A 13,970-nucleotide genomic window follows, 5' to 3' on the forward strand; every position below is an offset into this window, starting at 1 on the left:
CTTTGTTGGAGTAGCATCTATATGAAGAAAGAAAGAAAAATACTGTCTTTAACATAAAGTCAAAATAATTTTACTGAAAGTTGACTCTCAGTAACACCAGAAAGTAGCAAACACAGTATAACATTTTGCCATGTATCTTTCCGCCGTCTTTATAGGCCTGTGACTTTACTGGGAGTTTCAGGAATTCCACTAGCAGGACTATGGATGGACTCACTAATACATTACATACATAGTCAGAGAGTACTAAAAAAAGTCTTCTGTTTTTTTTTCTTGTTTTGCAAAAGAAATTAGTGGTACGTGAACTTGTGGGAGCCGGCATGGCAGGTTACTCAGCTTGCACCCAAGAAAAACAGACACAAGCCATGATGACGCAGACTCGCAGTACTTTAAGCAGTACATGCAGGTGGGGATAGGAAGCTCTTACTTTTCTATAGGGGTGGCTCTGCCACTGGCCATACTTGGTTACATCAAGGGCTACTGCTCAATGTAATTACATCTTTTGCACTGCCCCCCCGGGCGTTTACTACAACAAAAGAAGAATGGAGATTATTCAATTCTGATTGTATATCATTATCCTTCCGATCACATGATCTTTGGTTATATGATGGATGCCTTTAGGTGCTTTGTTTTGATAGATTGAGTGAACTACAGCGATAGTAGACCCATGACACAGCTGAAATAAAATTATTACATAGGGAGTGAGTGCGGAACCCATAATTGACAGAGGAAGGGACTTGACTTGATATAATGTTGTCAACTATACAATCCATACACAATAGATGCTGCGCTTGCAAAGTAAAGTACTGTACTGTTAGTCAAGGCAGGGAGTATTTGTGATCAATCACAAATTCTAGTATTTGGATTTCCTCCGCTTTGCTACTCTGGCACGGACATGCTGTTCAAAGTAACAATCTTTATCCACTCAGCGTCTGCTCTACTACATCATACATCTCTGCTATCGATGAGGAAAAAGAAGATAACATCCAGGCTTCCAAAGTACGTCTATCATTCTTCTTAATGTCTCAAATGTCCCAAGTTTTCTTTTTCTCAACAACCAACTAACACCCTTTTCATTATATTTGGGAAACTACCGTCTTCTTCTCTTTACTTGCATTCAAAAACACCATTCTTTACAGTCATAAATGTTAAGACTCGCTCGTCCTTCGTTTCACCTTTCTTTCACTTTTCATTCTTCACATCCCTAAAGTACATCTGATAAGACTTGGCTTCACAATAAAAGTTTGCCAGCTGAGTGGAAGTCAAATAGAGGGGGCCATTGCTTACCCGATAAGTACCGCCGCTAATGCTATTACAAGTCAAGGTTGACTGTTTTCTCCGTGATAGCCAAAAAAGTAGTTCTAAATTATTAACTGTTCTTAACAGTACAGTGTACTTGTACTAGTGTACTGTACAGTACATCATACACTCCTTTGCGTGCCTACTCAAAAATGTCAATAAGTAAGGACTATAATAACTTACCACCGTCCGCCGACGCTGAGCCTTCCCCCCCATCTCATCCTGGTGGCTCCGCAGTGCTGGCCCCGCCACTGGTGGTCAGCTGTGCCGCATCAGATGTTGTGACGACTAGAAAAAACATGTCACATTTTCAGATGCCATACACAACCCCCTATTTGGTCTCGTAATGGAAGGAAATGTTACATAACACATTTTTTATTACTGGGATTGAAAAATAGTAACGGTTATGGGGAGGGTGTTAACTTTTTATATGCTTATTCCATTAAATGCTACACTTCTTAGGACAACTGATGAATGCTTGCCTAATGTGCACCATTTTTCTAATTTCAGAAAGAAGATTACATTGCCCTTCTCCCAACAGGACGATTCACCAACTACTAGTAAGTCATCACCAGCAGTACTTTAAGTACTTTAAAGAAGGTGGTGGCTCCCGCACAGTTTTTCTAATAATTTCATGTGTCTGTTAACTATTACGTTAAAGTAATTTGATTCATGGGAATGTTGTTTAAACTGTAACGTCATCTATCAGCAGTGCTCGCTCCGAATACTACGCTAATAAAAATAAATACTTTTTTTTCATTTCTTAATTGAAAATAAAACTTTAAAACTAACAAACACTGTGTGGTTTTTGTTCACGAGTGAGTGAGCGGAAGTGTTTGAACTACTGCACTTGGAAGTCATGTTTCAGTGACTCAGATAGGCCGGGACTCGGCGGTAGTCTTCTTCTGTTGTTCTGGGTCGTAAAATCATTGGTCAAACACACTACATAGTCGGTCAGGGGATTGGGGGTTCAACTTCTGTTCTGGGTCAGAGTTTTGTTTAACACCGTTTGCCGACTGGGCAAGCTTAGCTTCCGATGCAACAACGAAGACAAAACCTCAGGCAGGTACTGGTCAGGGTCATAGCCCTTGGGAGTCAACAACACATTCTTGTTGTTTGGAAACCCCTCACCCACCTCCCTAGTAGGTGGCATGCTTCATCATCGGGGCCCAGCTGGATCACCGAATGCGATCCAGCTGTGCTGCAATGCCTGTTTACAGCGGAGCGGGATTTTGTGTATAAGTGAACAGTGCTTTGTGAGGTGAGGTATGTGTTAAAAATGCCTATAGGAAATGCCCTTGTAAAAGTTTTAATGAATGGCATGGATAAAAACAATGATCGGATATATATGAGGTGGTGATGCCCCTCTGCATCACAGTAAAAGTGTGTATAGGTCTACTAGTTCCAGCCTTCTTCAGTAGTCATGAGGCTTTCTTCAGGACCGAAAAGTGTGCGGTGGCCAAAAAAGGAGTAGCCCCAGCTGCAAGGCATATCATATAAGCATAGAAACTATGACTGGAATGGTGCCTCTGGTGAGTAGAAAGTGACCGGGTGCTAGTACCTGCATTATATCAAATGGTCCATGCGCAGCACGCACGGTAACGCTAGAAAAGAAAAACCTTGCGTGGCTACGATGTGCCAGCGTGGGCTTCTATCTGTGACTGATGCGTGGTTTTTTAGGTGATTTAGAAATATGACTATGACTATGGCACATCCTGTGTAGTTATATATCTAGATATTTAAAATATTTAAAATCCGGTGTTACTATAATATGGCAAGCGCAGGGTTTATCAAGAACTTGAGAATCAATAACAAATGTGCAGTGACAATACAGGACAGACTAACATGTAACATAAAGTGCAATGCGCACGTTGTCTTTACTAAATAAGTAGCTACATGGATCCTGACTCGTAAAATGGATTACTGAGAGACCCTGTGAGAAAAATGGTTGGGTCTTAAGTGCCAAAGCGTCCGTATATGTAATGCGGCGCTGGCCTAGCGGCGAGCAAATAATGTTGAGCGCTTTTTTACTCACGTTTGTCTCCTCTAGTAAAGACCATCAAACCTAAGACGAGTTGCAGGAACCGGCAGCTCGGTGGAGCTACACACTCGTACTTACAGGAAGAAGGCGAGGTCACGTGATCGCAATGGCAAGTCACGTGGTAGAGGAAAAACTGAAACACTGACTGCCAGGAGCGTGGTGTCTTCCTGGGAGGGTGCTGCACGTGCCCAAAGAAGTGGCAGAGAGCGGGGTCACGTACTCATAGGGGGGAGTCACGTGGTGCAGAAAAGCAAGAACGTTGACTGCCGGTGGCGTCTGGACAAGCGGAGCGCCTGCGCAAAACGCTTCAAATATGAATGCAGGCATGCAACTATCAGAAGCCTGAGAAATACGGGGATCTGAGCCCTTTGCCTGTGGTATGGCTAACGCACAAAAACAATACAAATAAAAATATATAAATAATATATATATATATATAATCAAGTGGCTGTGCCTACGGTACGGTGTCAGAAGCCTGAGAAATACGGGGAACTGAGCCCTTTGCCTGTGGTTTGGCTAAAGCACAAAACAATAAAAATATATATATAATCAAGTGGCTGTGCTTACGGTATAAGTGTGGTGGCCACACCTGTGTATATGCCTCAGGAGATGATGAGGGGGTCCCTGAAAGTGGACCCTGTATTTTTGCCATGGGAGTGGTCTGTGGCATGTATAGACAAGGAACAGCAACACAGGCAGGGTATATCCATAACAAAATTGATCATGCTGGAAGGGCAAAGGTGTGTCCCTGAGTGTCAGAGGAACCCCTGTGCAATGTCAATAGAGAACGTACCAGTGTCACCAGGAGACACAGGAGATAGGTTGCACGGGTGGCTGATCATGGTGACAGGTCTTGGGAGGCTGTGTGTGAAGGCAGAAGCAACATGGTTAGGTTTCACTGTCTATGCATCAAATTCCAGGGTACCTCATCATTGAGGCCAGTAACATGGGTCCGGAGTCTATAGACCCAACGTTGTTCCTTCTCCAGAAGAGCGTTTTGTAGGTTGTGTCTATTGCTCTCTAGCTGTTCTATGACTACCCATGTCATGTCGTTCGTGGTGTGTCCTGTGGTCAGGAAATGATCAGTTAACTTCGTAGTGTTGCGTCTACACCGGACCTTCCTGGGGGTCATGCCGATGTATCGTAAGCTGCACGGGCATGTGATCATGTAAATTACGTTGGCTGAATTGCAGTTCGTATGTCTTCGGATTTCCCATATTTTGCCTTCTTCAAGGTTCAGGTTTTTTGTGGTCTTGGTCAGATGACAAACGCTACAATTGCCGCAGGCGTAATGTCCCGTGATATAAGGTAGACCCCAGGAGTAGAGGACGGTTGGTTCTCTGATCAGATTTTGTCTTGGGCGTGTAGATACCAGGCTGTCTCGAAGATTTTGTGATCTTTTATAGGAGAAAAGTGGTTTTTCCCATTGTAATTTCCCAGAGGTCAGTTTCCTCCAGTTGGTCTGGATAATTTTCGCGACTTTGATTGAGATTGAATTATATGTTGTTACGCAGGTCAGTGGGGTGGCAGTCTATTGTTTTGCTGTGGGTTCCAGCAGAGCTTCCCTATTTTGATTCCTGACCCGTTTTTGTGCCTTCTGGACAATTCTCATGGGGTACCCTCTCGTAGTCAGTTTCCATGTGAGGGCATCTGACTGTGTTTTATAGTCTCGGATCTCACTACAATTACGTCTCAGTCTGAGGTATTGTCCATACGGAAGGTTTTCACATAGGGGTCTGGGATGGAAACTATCATACCTCAGAAGCGAGTTTCTAGCCGTAGGTTTAAAGTGTGTCTTAGTGGATAGTGTGCCATTGTTTGCTCGTATGTCCAGGTCGAGGAAGGTGATACTCTCCCTACTCACACTGTGGGTGACCCGAAGGTTGGGGTCCAGTGTGTTTATCCAGGCCAAGAATTGTGTCAGTTTCTCTTCTGTGCCTTGCCAGATGAAAAAGACATCGACGATGTATCTTTTATAGAATACCAGCTCATCATGGAAAGGCGATGCAGTGTTAAGAACATGTTTGGATTCAAAGTTGGAAATATAGAGCCCCGCCACACTCGGCGCGAATGTGCTGCCCATAGAGGTACCATACTGTTGTAGGTATAGTGTACCTTCATATTCGAAAAAATTGTCTTTTAGGGCTAGTTCTGCACATTGTAAGATGAAGCTCCTCGGTGTTCTGTGCGGCCATTCCACTTCCAAGGTGTCATCTTGAGGCAAGCTGGTGTACAAACTCTCAATTTCCATACTAGCCATGATGGATGTAGTAGGATCAAACGGGATGTCTTGTATTTGTGCTAGTAGGTCTTTGGTGTCTTTTAGGTATGCAGGTGTTGCCTGTACCAGGGGTTGTAAGAAAAAATCACAGAACCGTGATAACGGTTCTAATAATGATCTGATGCCGGAAACAATGGGTCGACCCGGTGGAGGGATTTTATTTTTGTGAATCTTTGGTATTGTATAGAAGTAGGGGATTCTTTTTTCTCCAGAGGTCAGGTACTGTGCTTCTTGTCTGCTTATGTCGCCATTTGCTTCCGCTTCGTAGAACAGAGTGTCGATTTTAGTTTTCAGCATATTTGTGGGGTCTTGGCCCAGCTGTTTGTAGTTTTTTTCATCATTCCGTAATCGTAAGCACTCATGATGGTATGCAGATTTGTTCTGTAGGACGATGCCCCCTCCCTTGTCCGCCGGTTTAATGACAATTGTGTCATTATTCTTCAGGCTATTGATCACTGTGTACTGTTTGGCACTGGTGTTGCGGAATACTGGTTGTTCAGATAGGTCTTCAATTGCATTGTAGGTGGCTTGCTCAAATGCCAGAAGTTCGACTGGTGTTGTATGTGGTGGAGGAGTGAATGTGGATTTGAGTTTAAGGTTTGTGTCCCCTTTATCCACTGTTTGTATCGTGGGTTGCTCCTGCTTCTCAAAGAATGCTTTGAGCCTAAGTTTACGGAAGAATTCAGATAGTTCACACTGTAACTTGAATTTATCCAATCTGGACGTCGGTGAGAAACCCAGGCCTTTATTTAGTAGTTCCTCCTCATCAGTGGTCAGTATGTGATCAGATAAGTTGGTCACTAGTGTTTGGAAGTGCTCGGGCCGTTTTGTTAGCTCCGTGTGTTGGCACTCGGGTTCTCATTGTCTTCCCACTGTACTTGATTCATTCCTCGTCTTCTGCCTCGGCCTCTTCGGCCCTGGTCTAAAAAAAGGATACCGTTGGTTTGGGTTCCCGAATTGCATTTGAGGTAGAGCAAAAGCGGGATTCAATCCATACATCATATGCAGGTTCATGGGAGGTAGCATAGGTAGATGAGGGCCAAAGTAATTAGCGTGCGCCCCAGGGTTACCTTGGGGGCAATTTTGTCGCCAATTCTTGTGTTGACCTCGTCCTCTTTGTCTGTTCTTGTAATTGTTATTGTGAGATCCTTGACTGCCATTGCTTGAGTTGCTGCTTATTGAGGAGCCATCGTCAGAAGATGTGGCATCTCCTGTTTTATTTGGAATTTTGTAATCAGCATCCGAGTAAGGATAAGTTTTCAAATATGAAAATTTCTTAAGGTCCTTCTGGAATTGTTGAATTTTGCACCGGGTTAGGTCATCTTTATATTCAGCCATGTCTTTGTTGACTTCGTCAAGTTTCTTTTTAAATGACGTCAGGGTGGTTTTGTAATGGCTCTCCGTGGCCTGGATGTCTATTAAGATGGCATCTGACAGTCTTTTTGCTGTCTGGATTATTAAAATGATCCAGTCTCTGGTACAGTGCCATGCGATCTGTGCCCAGTTGCGACGAAAGGATGCATCGTCCAGAACAATTTGTGGTGCATTAGTCACTATAAGACCTCTGGGGGCGGTATTGGAGCGTAAGTATTCAGTGAGAATTACTCCATGAAGAATTGTCCTGATCCGGTTCTTCTTTTTTTCGGTGAGGTTTTCCCAATCGGCACTTTGTGAGATGGGTTGTGAGACGTTAAAGTCAGAGAGCAGTGGTGGAGCCGCCACGATATTGCTCACATCCTCTACAGTAAATGTAAGTCCTTGGTTCTCTGCCATAGTGGCTTAGCTTCCTACACAGACCGACTCATAATTGTAAATAGCAGTAGCACAGAGAGTGATGGTAGAGGCAGGATAAGAATGTAGAAAGTAGTAGTCTAGATTAGAAGAAGATCAAGGACTATTTTGTAAAAAATAGAATTAGGAAACAGTTTGTAATGAATACGAGCTGTAACAGTTAGGGAAGTATAAGTATTTTTATAACAATAGAACAACTTACTGGGGCCAGCAGAAGAGCCTGCAAGGGACTGCTGTGACTGTCCACCTTCTTCCACCGGAGTCTGAATGGTGCTGCTAGTCACCTTGCCCCTGGGAGGTGCTGATGATGATCATGAAATAAAGAAACACAACATGGATGATTGTTTTTTTTAAATATTTGATTTCTTTGACCACAATCTAAAATTATCTCAGGGAAACAAATTAGCAACAATTGCACTACATGTATTAACCTATCTGATCTGGTCAACTAGGAGGATACTACTAGTACAGAATTGCTGGATTCGCAGGCCGTCTACTTACAAAGTTATGTAAATCACCAACTAAGCCAACAACAAATAGGTTCTACTATGACTGCCAGCACTCAGCACCACGCGACGTGACAGACACAGTCCGTCATCATGATTGCAGAGCACTAAAAAATGTCCTACTAATAACCAGTAATAATATACTCAACCTATCAATCCATCACTATCTCTTCTTCTTAGTGGCAGCAGGAGTACAAAGGAAGGACTAGACTTGAGTCTCTAGTCTCTCTAGCATTACGCAGTTCTGCTCAAATGAGCACAAAGTTGCAAACAAGTAAGCATTGGAGCAACGCCACTGAGCAGGCGAGCACCTGCAATCACAGAAGCTATTTAAACATTAATTTACCTGCAATGTAATCGAATCTGCAGCATTCTTGCTCTTCGGGAAAAACATATATTAGCAATATAACACAGAGCAGAAAAAAACAAAGTAGTTATTAAATAGCTACTCACCAAGGCCAGGGATCTCCACACCTAGCAGGTGGAGCAGGTCCTGCTCCCGGTCGAGGACGTCGGCCCACCGGTGCGTCGCTTGGTCGTAGGTGCGCCGGACCCCCGACTCCCTCCGCATGGCCCGGCACACCTGATCCCACCGCTGGCGACGCTCCCAGAGGCCATAACCTTGACCGGGCCTGCCCCCTGCTACCACGGTCTTAGGGAGGTGGCGCTGAACAAAAAATACCAGGGCGGCCACTTCCACCGCGGTGAAAACCTCCCTGGCCACTACATCAACTCCCCTCAATCTCCCACAAGGGAGCCGGCTACGGGGTGCGGGACCCTTCCCCTTTGATTTGCCGGCTCCCTTTGCCATGGTCCTGGACGAAAGAAGAAAAGAATAGGGGGAAGAAAGAAAAAAAAATGAAATAGAGAGCTAAATCAAAAAACGAGTTATAAAGTAACAAAAAGTTGAAAAAAACACAAAATATAGATCTAGACAAATAGAGAGATAGATAATGAGCAAAAAAGAGCAAAAAAAAGTTCAAAGACAGAAAGGATGGCAAAGATTCAAGCAGGATTCAAAAAGCATGCACCGGACCATAGCAATGAATGAAAAACAAGATGGCCACGCACATTGAGGACCGCGTGGGTAAGTTTGCGCGATATTTCCCCCGCGAGCACGCAAAAAACACCCGCGAACTTGTAATAGCGCGCCACACACAATGCGACATTGCCAATAGGGCCAGGAAACGGAAATATGCAACGCGCACAAGATGGCCGCGCCCATGTACGACGGCATGGGCAACCTCGCGGTCGGTGCGCTGCAAGCGGTCCGCGAATAAGCAAAAAACCCCGCGAACACGCAAAAAATAATAACCCGCAAATTTGCACAAATTCGCGAATTCTGCGGATTGCGAATTCACTTTCGTGCGATTTTGCGGACCGCGAATTTGCAAATTTCAGCCTAATCTTACTTGTTTTCAACTTTGCGCTCACTTAGCGTGATTATGTGAATGAATGAATGAATGAATTGTGTCTTATACCGCGCTAACTAAGCCCAATGGGCGTCAAGGCGCCTACATCAAATAAAGGAAAAAACCAGGTCAGAGAGCAGTATCTCATTGGTAGGCTCTGATGAAGTACCAAGTTTTAAGGGCCTTTTTAAACAGGTCGATGGAGGGAAGGGTTTTGATCTCCACCGGAAGGGAGTTCCAAAGCTAGGGAGCGGCAACAGAAAAAGCACTCACTCCCCATCTGGTCAGCCTAGTGCGGGGCACTACCAATTGGTGTAGCCCGGCCGATCGTAGGCATCTCGTGGGTACATAGCGGGTAAGCAGGGTACCAAGTGCGTCCGCAGGGCCAGCCACAAGTGCTCTATATGTAAGACATAGGAGCTTAAAGGAGATTCTAAACTGGACGGGGAGCCAGTGAAGATTTCTCCTAGCAGTGGTGGCAGATGATGCTATGGGAAGGGCCAGGACGAAGCGCGCTGCGGCGTTCTGTACAGTTTGCAGGCGATGGATAAGGCCCTTGTTGGACTCCACATAGAGAGAGTTACAATAATCAAGCCTGGAGCCAACAAGGGCAATCGCAGACTGTTTGCGCGCCCGGAAGGAGAGATAGTGGAGAATTATTTTTAAGATCTTGATGACACCCCAGCAAGTGGCCACTGTCCTATTCACTTGGAGCGTCATGGAGAGTGAAGTGTCAAAGATGACGTCGAGATTTCTGGCCGATTGGGAGTGAGTGGGGCAGGTGCCGAGAGATGAAGGCCACCACTCGCTCGACCACACGTGTTGGTCTTTACCGAAGACCAAGACCTCTGTCTTGTCGCCTTTCAGCTTTAGGGAGTTAAGGATCATCCACTCCGCCACACGCTGCATGCATGACCTAAAGCGGAATGCGGATGTACTGACAGAGTGGGCCAGCGACACCATGATCTGGGTGTCGTCGGCGTAAGACACCACCTCCATCCCCTGCAATCTTACTAGTCTAGCAAGGGGGGCCACATAGATGTTAAATAGGGTCGGGCTCAGGGCCAACCCCTGTGGCACCCCACATTGCAATGACTTGGCAGGGGAGAGGAAATCTCCAAGCATGACTCTCTGCTCTCTGTCATGGAGAAAGGAGTTAAGAAGACTCAGGGCCGGGCCAGTAACCCCTGCCTCCCTAAGCCGAGATGTTAAAATGGCGGGAGACAGGGTATCGAACGCAGCCGTGAGGTCCAATAGGACCAGCACTGTGGTTTGGCCAAGGTCAACTTTGCGGCGAATATTATCCACCACAACAGTGAGAGCGGATTCGGTGCTGTGATGTTTTCTGAATCCGTGCTGCGAGCTATCAAGATACTCACTAGACTCAAGGAAGGTGGAAAGATGTGTATTGAGGTGCGCTTCTAACATCTTTGCCAGGGCTGGGAGTAAAGAAATCGGCCTAAAACTTTTAAGGAGGTCTGTATATAAGTATCCCGGTGAATGAGACAGATGGGGCACACAGAATGCAGAAGTATAATGCTTCAAAACGGTCTTGGGGCATCGATAGGGGTTTGATGGTGCAAGAGAGGGAGGATTTATAGAGGATGGCAAGTCCTCCACCTCTACGGAGCAATCTGTCCTGCCTGTGGAGAGAATAGCCATCAGGAATGGCCAGAAGTAAGTCATGACCGGAGTTTTGTTTAGAGAACTTAAGTTAGGTAATGCTAGAGAGACTCTAGTCCTTCCTTTGTCCTGTCACTAAGCGATAGTGGTCAATTGATACTTATGTTTAGTTACTTATTAGTATGAGTTGGTAATTTTTTATTGGTCTGCGTGATGCACCCTCTGTTACATCACGTGCTGCTGAGTGCTGCTTACCCCAGTCCTTAGTAGAACCTTTTGTAGTTTGTTCAGTGAGTGGTAATAGGCTTAGCACTAGCAGAACATCAGCAGCAACCAACCAACAATTTGGTGTATGCAAAAACGTAGGCATGTGCCCTCCATTTATGCATTTTTGAGGACTAAAAGAACTAGAAATGCAGACTTAATGAACAATTGGCACACCTGGAATAGGTGGGCTAGGTCAGGTGGTACTTAGGCTTAGTTAGTATTTTGGAATCAGAAAGGAACACTGGATTAGTGTTGATAAATAATAACTAGTCGGTACGCAAATCCCCTGATACTACTAGTTGACCAGATTAGATAGATAGGTCAATTATATTGCAATTGTTGTTTACGCAAATGTTTTTTTGAACGTTTTTAAAAATATTTTATTTGTTTCACACCAATCATCAATATTTGTCTCTTTCTTTCTTATATCTTTCATGATCAGCATCCAGAGGCAAGAAGACGGGGTCGGAGTCAGCAGGAGCAGTTGGAGAACACCAGGGACAGGAGAACCAGGACCGCTCCTCTATCGAGGGCTCTGCTGCTGGCCTCAGTAAGTCTTCCTGTTTTTAATAATAATTATTATTATTCCCTAACTTTTACTGCACCTTATTGCATAGACTAGGAGGAGAGACTATTGTTTCCATTTCCTAATGCTATTTCTTACCAATTCTCCGTCAATATAGACTATCTGTTTCTAAATTATTGTTATCCCTGCATCTAACTGCCTCTGTTATGACTCTCTCTACTGCTACTATTAGTCTGTCTGCAGCTAAGCTTGCCCAGTTGGCCACTCTTTATTTAAATGGTTTTAAATAAAACTCAGATTCACCAATAGCTCTAGCCATTGAGTCCAGTCCTTTGGGCTGTCCTCTTCTACTACTTGTATACTTCCTAATCCAGAGACTTTCTTAATCATGAGGCTTTTCGACAATTCCCACCAACAAAATGCCCAACTAGATTTTACTATTTTAGATAGGATAGGACATACTACTACTGTTTTAGGGATTCTGCACATACAGAACTTTGCACAAGAAAATAGGGCGTTGGTGATCAATCGGAACCCACCACAATCCCCAGCCCGAGTAGTGTCTCATTACTATTAGTTCTCCGAACCCCCCCAAGATACCCAATGAGTAGACAACCCAGAACATAACACTCCGACCTCTCAGTCGCAGAAGCAATGCACATGCACACCCTTCCTTTCGCTCACTCACTCGTGTTAGTCCACACCAAATACCACCGCGTCTATGTAAGTTCAAAAGGTTTATTTTGAACTGAAAAGTTCTGTACGTTTACACAACACCTACAAGTCCATAGAACGAAGACAAAATGCGAAATCATGATAACTGAACAGTTGTGAAAGCACCACCCTCCCTTGGTAGGAATGTAGGGCCCGATTCACAGAACTAACTTAAGACAAAATCCTAAACTTACTACTTTTGGTATTCACAGAAGTTAGGATTTTGTCTTAAGTTTGTCTTAAGACAGACTTAAGACAAAATCCTAACTTAAGTCTATCTTAAGTCTGTCTTAAGTTTGTCTTAAGAAAGCCTTAAGGCAAAATCCTAAATTCTGTGAATACCAAAAGTAGTAAGTTTAGGACGTTCTCTTAAGTTAGTTCTGTGAATCAGGCCCATAGTTTATATAAAATTATAAATGAAGATCTCTGAGTGAAGTCTGGGGACCACTCACCTTAGAAGAACGTAGTACTGGTAACATCATAAGCTCTGCAAAGCTCTGGTTCGTAGTTGGGAATCTTCCGTCTGTTATGAGAAAAATGGTGCGCGTTAGTATAGTGCAAGCATTTTTCAGTCGTGCCAAAAAGTGTAGCATTTTTATGGATAAGCAATATCGAGTAACACCAGAACTCCATAACAAAGTGGCTTCTTTTGTTCGACCTTGTGAGCAGCGCTTAGACAGTAGCAGTATGAGCTCATGTGGGCTCAAAGGCGTCCTACACAACAAGCTGCGAGGTAATGTGTTCAAAAATAAAAGACACAAAGGTAAAATGGTTGCATGGCTCGGGCTATCTAAGTAAAGACTAGAATAACACTAGGGACCAAATAACACACTTAGGGGCTCATTAGGATGGAGGATTTTCCGCATCCTCCGGGCCGGCGGAAGCCACCGCAGGCCCGGAGGATGCGGAAAATCCTCTGCAGACCCACCAAAGACCCATCACCACATTAGGATGGCTGGTGGGTCCTGGTTTCAGTCCGCCGCTTTTCCACCGCGGTTGGCTTACAACCGCGGCGGAAAAACTGTAACATGGCTGGCGGTGTCTATCAGACACCGCCAGCCATATTAGGATAGTGTAAAAGAGATGCTTTTCCACGGCGGCTTTTCCGCCGGGGAAAAGCATACGGACTTTGACTTCGGGGGCACGTTGCGGGCCCCCTGGGTGAAGGGGGAGTGGGGGGTGCACATGGGGGGTACCCATGGTACCCCCCTGCATTTGTATGCAGAAATCGGCAGGCACCGCGCGGTGCCTGCCGCTTTCTGCATACAAATGCAATGTATGCATTTTTAACATTGCGGCGGGTGCAGCTTGAAGCTGCACCCGCCGCAATGTTAAAGATAGAGGATGTGACCGCCACCCTGGCGGTCACATCCTAATCTTCAGGGAGGGAACGCCGCTGCCCATGCGGACGTTCCCTCCTACTCTGGGATCCTAATGAGCCCCTTAGTGTCTACTCTACTACCTGATTTGTACTAGTGATGTATGTTGTATATGTATGTATTAACTCTTTTTT

At 44.8% G+C, this 13,970-nt stretch overlaps 1 long non-coding RNA gene across 1 annotated transcript in view; it reads left to right on the forward strand.

The window, feature by feature from the left end:
* LOC144761247 (uncharacterized) overlaps nucleotides 1-13,970 on the forward strand; it is a 246,278-nt gene that overhangs the window by 232,174 nt on the left and 134 nt on the right. Inside the window, exon 2 of the long non-coding RNA XR_013595644.1 lies at nucleotides 11,660-11,767. This is a non-coding gene — a long non-coding RNA (uncharacterized LOC144761247). The remainder of the gene's footprint in view (nucleotides 1-11,659; nucleotides 11,768-13,970) is intronic.

The sequence above is a fragment of the Lissotriton helveticus genome, chromosome 6 (assembly GCF_964261635.1).
Source record: "Lissotriton helveticus chromosome 6, aLisHel1.1, whole genome shotgun sequence".
Lineage (NCBI taxonomy): Eukaryota > Metazoa > Chordata > Amphibia > Caudata > Salamandridae > Lissotriton > Lissotriton helveticus.